Source organism: Otolemur garnettii, unplaced genomic scaffold (assembly GCF_000181295.1).
Source record: "Otolemur garnettii isolate 467f Iridium unplaced genomic scaffold, OtoGar3 scaffold00047, whole genome shotgun sequence".
Classification (NCBI taxonomy): domain Eukaryota; kingdom Metazoa; phylum Chordata; class Mammalia; order Primates; family Galagidae; genus Otolemur; species Otolemur garnettii.
Genome location: NW_003852442.1, coordinates 13,781,018 through 13,788,763, shown reverse-complemented (window position 1 = coordinate 13,788,763; position 7,746 = coordinate 13,781,018). Strand labels below are relative to the sequence as shown.

General features: G+C 47.8%; 1 protein-coding gene and 1 pseudogene across 3 annotated transcripts in view; both read right to left on the bottom strand.

The window, feature by feature from the left end:
• CHTF8 (chromosome transmission fidelity factor 8) overlaps positions 1-7,746 on the bottom strand; it is a 38,367-nt gene that overhangs the window by 16,693 nt on the left and 13,928 nt on the right. The gene's annotated exons all lie outside the window — the stretch shown is intronic.
• LOC100954712 overlaps positions 3,542-7,746 on the bottom strand; it is a 6,977-nt pseudogene continuing 2,772 nt past the window's right edge. For both annotated transcript variants that reach the window (XR_002773734.1, XR_001161360.1), the window contains exon 2: positions 3,542-5,654. The product of XR_002773734.1 is annotated as a probable ATP-dependent RNA helicase DDX41 pseudogene, transcript variant X2 (transcript). The remainder of the gene's footprint in view (positions 5,655-7,746) is intronic.

Sequence of the window (7,746 nt, the reverse complement as noted above, 5' to 3'; positions counted from 1 at the left end):
GTGAGGGTGGTGGTGGGGGAACAGGTGAGGGCTGGGAAACAGGAGTGGGTAGGGGAAAGAGGGCTGGGTTACAACAAGTAAAGAGAGAAATTGGAGAAAGAGAAAAGTAATTCAAAGAAAAAAGAGGCTGTGGCCCACCTGTATCAGATCCCAGCCTTGTCTGTACTGTCAACTCATAAAATGAGACATAACTGTTTTACTAAATTGAACTGTTAAATGGGACTAAGAGACTGGGCAAAGAGTATAGAACTGTATACAGTAGTTATATTTACTCTGAAGCCTTAAGACTCAACAAAGGTCACCTAAGGGCTACACTGGAAAATTTGTGCAGTATTAAACGTTATCTACTGTGTCTATATAGATACCTCAGTAAAAGTTAAAACCTAAAATGAGAATTTCCCAGTAAATGGTGTAACTGTAACACTGCATCCTACTGTGCTTAATCTTTATACTCTGCTGAGTCTGCTGCCAGCAGAATCTAAATGGCCCACTTGCCTGGATTTAAAAGATGACTTTTTCAGTATAAGGCTGGCTCCAGGAAGCCAAAGTCTTGTTTGCTTTCCAGTGGGAGACACCAGACATAGAAACTGCGATCCAGTACACAGACTAGGTTGTCATAGGGGTTCAAAACACCAGTGGTTTTTGGAGAAGCACTGGCTTGTGACCTCCTGAAATTCCCAGCTGAGAAATTAGAATGTGTGCTGCTCCAGTATGTTGATGACCTCCTTTCAGGGCACCCTACCCAGGAGGGCTGTGCCCCAGGCATGGGCTGTCTTTTATGACATCTAGAGGTATGTGGCTATAAAGTGTCCCAACGAAGGGCCCAGATTTCCCAGCAGCAAGTATGTTACCTGGGATTTACTATCCAGCAGGGGTAGAGGTATCTAGGCATAAAATGGAGGCAGGTCATTAATTGCCTCCCACCTCCACAAGTTGAAAGCATGTTCGGGAATTCTTGGGTGCAGTCAGTTTCTGCCATCTCTGGATCCCCAACTTTGCCATCTTGGCTAAACCCCTGTATGAGGCAACTAAAAGAGAGGAAGGAGAGCCTTTAAAGTGGGGGGTAGAACAGGAATGTGCCTTTCTCAGCTAAAGATGAGGCTGATGACTGCCCTTGCACTGGGACTGCCAGATCTGACCAAGCTCTTCACTCTGTATGTCTCAGAGAGCGATAAGATGGTTCTGGGTGTGTTAACCCAGCTGGTTGGGTCCTGGCCAAGGCCTATAGCCTAGCTGTCTAAGCAGCTGGATGGAGTGGCAAAAGAATGGCCACCCTGCTTATGAACTCTAACTGCTACTGCCCTCCTTGTGCAAGAAGCCAGTAAGTTGACTGTAGTGCAGGATCTCAGAGTGAAAGTACCTGCCTCTGTGGTCACTTTGAACACAAGGGGACATTTCTGGCTTTCCAATGCAAGACTAAGTATCGAAGCTTAGTGTATGGTAATCCACACATAATAATGGAAGTATGTGACACCCTGAACCCAGCCACGCTCTTTCAAACCAGTGGAAGAGAGACTGAGCCTGACTGTGTGGAAGTTATAATGTGTACTCTAACAGACCTGACCTGCGTGACCAGCCTTGGATAGACGCAGACTGGGACTTGTATGTTGATGGAAACAGTTATGTAACTGTGCAAGGTGAGCTGCAGGCTGAGTATGCAGTGGTCACCTTAACAGAGACTTTAGAGGCTAAGTCCCTACCCTAAGGAACATCAGCTCAGAAGGCTTGAGTTAAGTGCCTTGACTTGAGCCTTAGAACTAAGTCAAGGGAAAAATGTGAATGCTTTTCTGACACTCAAAGTACAGGAGGCATTGTACAAGGAGAAGGGACTATTAAATTCTGGAGAAAAGGACATTAAGTATCAGCAGGAGATACTTTAGTTGCTAGAGGCAGTATAGAAACCCCAGAAGGTGGCAGCGATGCACTGTCGTGGACATCAAGGAGATGCTTCCACAGTCACTAAAGGTAACACTAGGGTCGGTACTAAGGAAAAAAAGGCTGCATCCAAACAGTACCAGGTGTCGCGAGTGGCTCCCCTCATCCTGTGGGTTCCAGAGCTCTCACTTATCTACTCCTGGGAGGAGAAGGAATGGTTGGCAGCAAAGGGGAGCCAGGAAGCAGGGGGAGGATGGATAAAGATGCCAGATAGATGAGTAGCAGTGCCCCAGCTTCTAGGAGCTACTGTGGTAATGGCGATGCACAAGGGCACCCATCTGGGACAGGAGTCCGTGGTAAAGTTGCTGGGCCGGTACTTCTACATCTCCCAACTGGCAGCCCTGGCCAAAACTTTCAGTCTATAGTGTGTCACCTGCAACCGGTTCAACGCGTGCCAACGGTACCCCCAGGAATCTAGTCGTATGGGGCAATGCCATTCGAGGACTTCCAGGTAGACTTTACTTAAATCCCCAGGTTTAGAGTGAACAAGTAATTGCTGGTGATGGTCTATCGGACTTGGAACAGGTAAAAGCCTTCCCCAGCAGGATAAAAAGAACTCCTGAATGAGCAATATTGCCCAGAGAAATCGTACCATGGTTTAGGTTGCCATTCTGGTTTAAATCTGACAATGGGCTAGTCTTCTTAACAGAACTAGTGCAAATAATAAGCAAAAGCTTTAAATAACTTCTAGGCCTCAAAGTTTAGACAGGGTAAAGCGCATAAACAGGATCCTAAGAACAAAAATTGGTAAACTCTTCCAGGAAGCAAAGCTTAATTGGATATAGGCCTTGCCACTGGTGTTGTTCAAAGAGGCCTCTGTCAGTTCTCTTCAATTTAGCAGGAACTCCTAAAGAACTGGAATGACTGAACTAAAGACAAAAACCCTAGAAAGAGTAGGAAGGAAAATCTCCACTGGGGTAATTAACCACGTTCTGTTTAGTCTTTTGTGTCTGTACATCCTTTGTCTCTGAAGGATCAAGGGGACCAAGTTTAGGTCTAATATCAGAAACTAGTCCCCCTGAAACCAAGGGAGAAAGAATTTTCCACCATCATACTGACCACACGCACAGCAGTGAAGGTGGAAGGAATCCTCACCTGGAGTCATCACAGCTGGCCAAATAGGACTTCACTGCCCCTTGGGAAGTAAAGGTAACTTTTAAGACAGTCAACATGCCCTGCTCCAGCCACATACTGGGAGCTGGCTGGTCAACACATGGCTGAAGCCTGAGGAAACTCCTCGAGGGACTTGTCTTAATTGGACTTTGAACTTTGGGAAAAGGGAGGGAAAATATCATAGGGAAAAGTAAAAACTTGTATGCATATTAGCCCACTGCCACAGTACTATTAAGGCCTGAGTAGAGAACCCAAGAAGAGTCACAGTCCCTGAAACCTTAGTGCTAAAAAATAATATCGGCATCTACAGAAACAAGCTAATATTGAGACCCCAATTAAAAGTATATTGGAGTCTCAAAAGGGGGGAATGAGAGAGGATGGGGTAAAGGAGGGAATGAAGGAGAAAAGATGGGGGGAAAAAAAGGGAAAAGATGGGGTGAGAGGGAAGGAGAGAGAGTACTGTTTTAGTTTCTTTACTTTTTTTTTTTGAGACAGAGGAGCTTTAATGGCAGCTGGGGAAAAGGGGAACAAAAATAGTAATTTTGAGGGGCATGGGGAACAGCAGCCAGGCCCAGCCTGGCCCAGCCCAGGCCAGCTGGGCCCAAAGGATGCTGGCTTCTTGCCCAGGGAGCTGGTGTGTGTGTACAGGTGACCAGAGTCCTGGAGCCTGAGGCCTCGTGGTGGAGCAGGAAGACAGTTGGGTCAGAAGTCCATGGAGCTGTGGGCCAGGTAGTCCTTGCGGCCAATGTTGCTGACCTGCTTGGTTTGCATAGCCTCGAGTTTGGGGCAGTCAGTGATCCGATGGCCCAGGCCCCCGCAGAAGGCACAGCCACGCTCTCCTCCAATGTCCAGCATGGATTCATCCCCACAGTGCAGCACTTGCAAAACAGGTGGCACTTTCTGCTTGGCTTCTAGCAGCAGGGCTTTGAGATCCATCAGGACTGACTCATCACAGGCCTTGTTGATGAAGGTGGTGGCAATGCCTGTGTTTCCTGAGCGTCCAGTGCGGCCAATCCGATGCACATAGTTCTCAATCTCCTCGGGCATGTCATAATTGATCACATGCTGGATGGCAGGAAAGTCCAGGCCCTTGGAAGCTACATCTGTGGCCACTAAGACATCCTTCTTGCCTTCTCGGAAGGCCTCAATGGCCTTGGTTCTTTCCTCCTGATCTTTGCCCCCATGGATGGCCACGGCCTCAACCCCCTTGAGCAGCAGGTACTCATGGATGGCATCCACGTCTGCTTTCTTCTCTGCAAAGATGAGCACAGGTGGAGGTGTCTTTTGCAGGCACTCGAGCAGGTACACCATCTTAGCCTCCTCCTTCACATATTCTACCTCCTGTATAACATCCAGGCTGGCCGCCCCAGCACGACCCACATTGATAGTGACAGGCTTTACGAGGGCACTCTTGGCAAAGTTCTGAATCTTCTTGGGCATGGTGGCACTAAAGAGTAGAGTCTGCCGCTGGCCCTTGAAGTAAGAGAAAATGGTGCGGATATCTCCCTCAAAGCCCATGTCAATCATGCGGTCAGCCTCATCGAGGGCCAGGTAGCGACAGATGTCTAGACTGACCATCTTCTTTTGCAGCAGATCCATGAGGCGCCCAGGGGTGGCCACCATCATGTGTACACCATGTCGGATGGTCTCCATCTGCTCTTTGACAGACATGCCCCCAATGCAGAGAGCACAGCGCAAGAGCGGTGAGCTATCTTCCTGCAGCAGGCGGCAGTAGTATTCCAGGATGCCATGGGTCTGGCGGGCTAGCTCCCGTGAGGGGCAAATGATGAGTCCGTAGGGCCCTTCACGCTTGGAGAAGGGTAACCTTTTCTCCTGCTCTAGGCAGAACATGATGACAGGCAGTGTAAACACCAGCGTCTTCCCTGAACCTGTGAAGGCAATGCCAATCATGTCACGGCCAGATAGAATGGTTGGGATGCCTTGGATCTGAATGGGCGTTGGGTGGTGAATGCCTTTCTTCTTCAAGCCCCTCAAGATGGCTGCAGGAAACTTCATTTCCTTGAAGCTTTTGATGGGTGGTGGGATACCATCTCCCTCCACCAATATGTGGTATTTCTTCCGTACACGCTCATGACGCTCTTCAGACATATTCAGGACGTAACGGGGAGGTGTCCAGCTGGTTTTGATTGGGTCATCATAAGTGATGCCTTTAGCCATCTCCTTCACTGACATCAAAGCTCGGCCCTCAGCCACACTCTCAAGGATTTTCTCTTCTTCTTTCAGCTGTTTCTCCTTGGCTGACTCCTTTCGGGCTTCAGCCTTCTCTTTGAGGTGTTGGTGCTGATCCAAGAGGCTGACGTTGGACTGAGGGCCCAGTGGGATGTCGTCCTCATCTCCTTGGGGCTCACTGCCACTGTCAAGCTGCTCCTCCTCTGCAGCTCCCTTGCGTCTTCGTTGCAGAAGCTTCTGAAGCAGTAGTTGCCGCCTTTGTCGTAATGGCACATAAGGTACATAGGCTTCGTCATCATCTTCTGCCTCGGAGCGGCTTCCTCCAGCAGTTGCCTCGTCGGGGCGAGCCCGCTTCCGCTCAGGTTCCGACTCCTCCATCCTTTTGTTTTAATTTCTTAATGGTCCAAAGGGCAAATCTAAAATGTAAAGAATAGTGACTATAGTATAAGGCAACACTTTCCAAGGTTCAGAGCAGAGAGGACTTGCATGCTCTTAGGCCGCCCATCTGCTCACATCTGCAGCACATAGGCAGTAGACTCTGGGAAAGATTGTATTTCTCCTGGGATCCGGAGGAAACTCAGTAGTGTGTTATACAATTCGCTGTTAACTTCTGATAGGTACAGGAGCAATGACAGCCTGAGGGAGGGAAGAGTCTTGCCTGATAAGAATATAACCAGAGGCTCGGCCAGTGTGGCTCAAGTGGCTAAGGCGCCAGCCACATACACCTAAGGTGGTGAGTTCAAATCCAGCCCAGGCCCACCAAACAACGGCTGCAACAACAAAAAAATGGCCAGGCGTTGTGGTGGGCGCCTGTGGTCCCAGCTACTTGGGAGGCAGAGGCAGAAGACTCGCTTGAGCCCCAAGAGTTGGAGGTTGCTGTGACCTGTGATGCCACAGCATTCTACCCAGGGGGACAGCTTAAGGCTCTGTCTCAAAAAAAAAAAAAGGACTGTTGGCTGGCATCAGACCTAACCCATGAAGGCTGGGAGGCAACAGACATTTACTAAAGGCAGCTCTACTAGCCAAGAAGTAAACAATTTTGAGCACCACAGTGGAGGAAATCTGCTCAGCCAACTGCAGAGCTCCGACCTCACTAAGGGCTTGTTTTTCCTCAGCTTTTACTTGAAGGTTAATGTAGGATGATGGAAAGTGGATGAAGTCCTGGCTGTCCTACCATCAGCTCTACCTTGCACTGCGGTTAACTTGCCTCAGCTCAAAAGTAGTCAGGTACAGGTAGTGAACACACAAGGTTTGACCTCAACGGCTTTTTCTAAGTTATTTTGTACATTTTTCAGCAGCAAAACCAAACTGGGTCTTCAGCTTTATCCCCGTTTCTTACAAGGGAAGAACCTTTATACAGCTGGACATGTTTTGGTTTTTCCTCATTGAGAATTTTAATCCTTTTGTATTGTTTCTACAATTTGTAAGCATATTTATTTTTTCCTGCTCCTTTTTTTTAAGTCAAATTTTTTATACTGCACTTGTCAAAATAAAGATTCTCACATAATGCTGATATCTGAACAACCTCTTTTGTACTTAGTGAAAGTTCTTTATTCCAGTTCCAAAGAGGAATTAGTAGAAACAGTTTTATCCATGGGACTCAAGTAGGAAATGTTGTCGCAGCTGCCTCTATCTGGACTTGTGAAATACACTATGCCCACCCACCCATGAGTGTGATACCTCCAGACTCGTGGTGGTTTAACTTTCATGTAAAGGTCGAGTAGACTCTTTGGTGAAATAACTGACAGATGAGTCCTTGTTAAGGCTAAAAACCAAAGCTTGCTTCCTCCTGAAGCAGAAGCATTTGTAAGTTTGTCACTAAGTTGAAATAATGAAAAGCAGGATACTTCCTTCTCTACAGAACTGGTAACAAAATAGATTGACAGGAGCAGCCCTCTCATCCCATTTATTAAAGAAACAGTAAGAAAAGATACAATGCAGGAAAAACACCATCCTTTTATATAAGTCAGTCTGAACAAAGCACAGTGATTACTTCCCTTCATTCCCTCCCCCATATTCCCATCCACATCATTTTAACTTTGAGGTTCTTTGATTGGGAGTACCAGTGGTGAGGGAGTTGAATGAGTAGAGAAGCCTTAAATCTGGACCTCTCTCAAGTCCCAGGAGAAGGGAGCCGTGGGCCCAGTCAGGCAGAGATTGCATTTGGTGGGTCTTTGACATGGTTGTCCACCTCCCTGTTCTGTGTGTAGGCCCCCGGGGAAAGGTATGGCAACAGAGGATGACCAGGTCCAAGCTGCCCAGGTCAGAGCTACCGAAGCATGGTCCATTCACCAACGCAACATTTCTAGAGAGCAGTGAGCTGATTCTCCAGTGCTGAGCAGGGGATTACATATGAATTGGGACCTGCAGGCCAATGTATCCCTGAGGAAAAGTCCACAAGTACAATTCAAGAAACTAGTAAAGGGCAGAAAGCTGTGGGACAAAGCACAGCAGGCCTCTGGAATGCTGGAGATCCTTTCTCTCAAGGCCAGGATTATTCCCACCTGC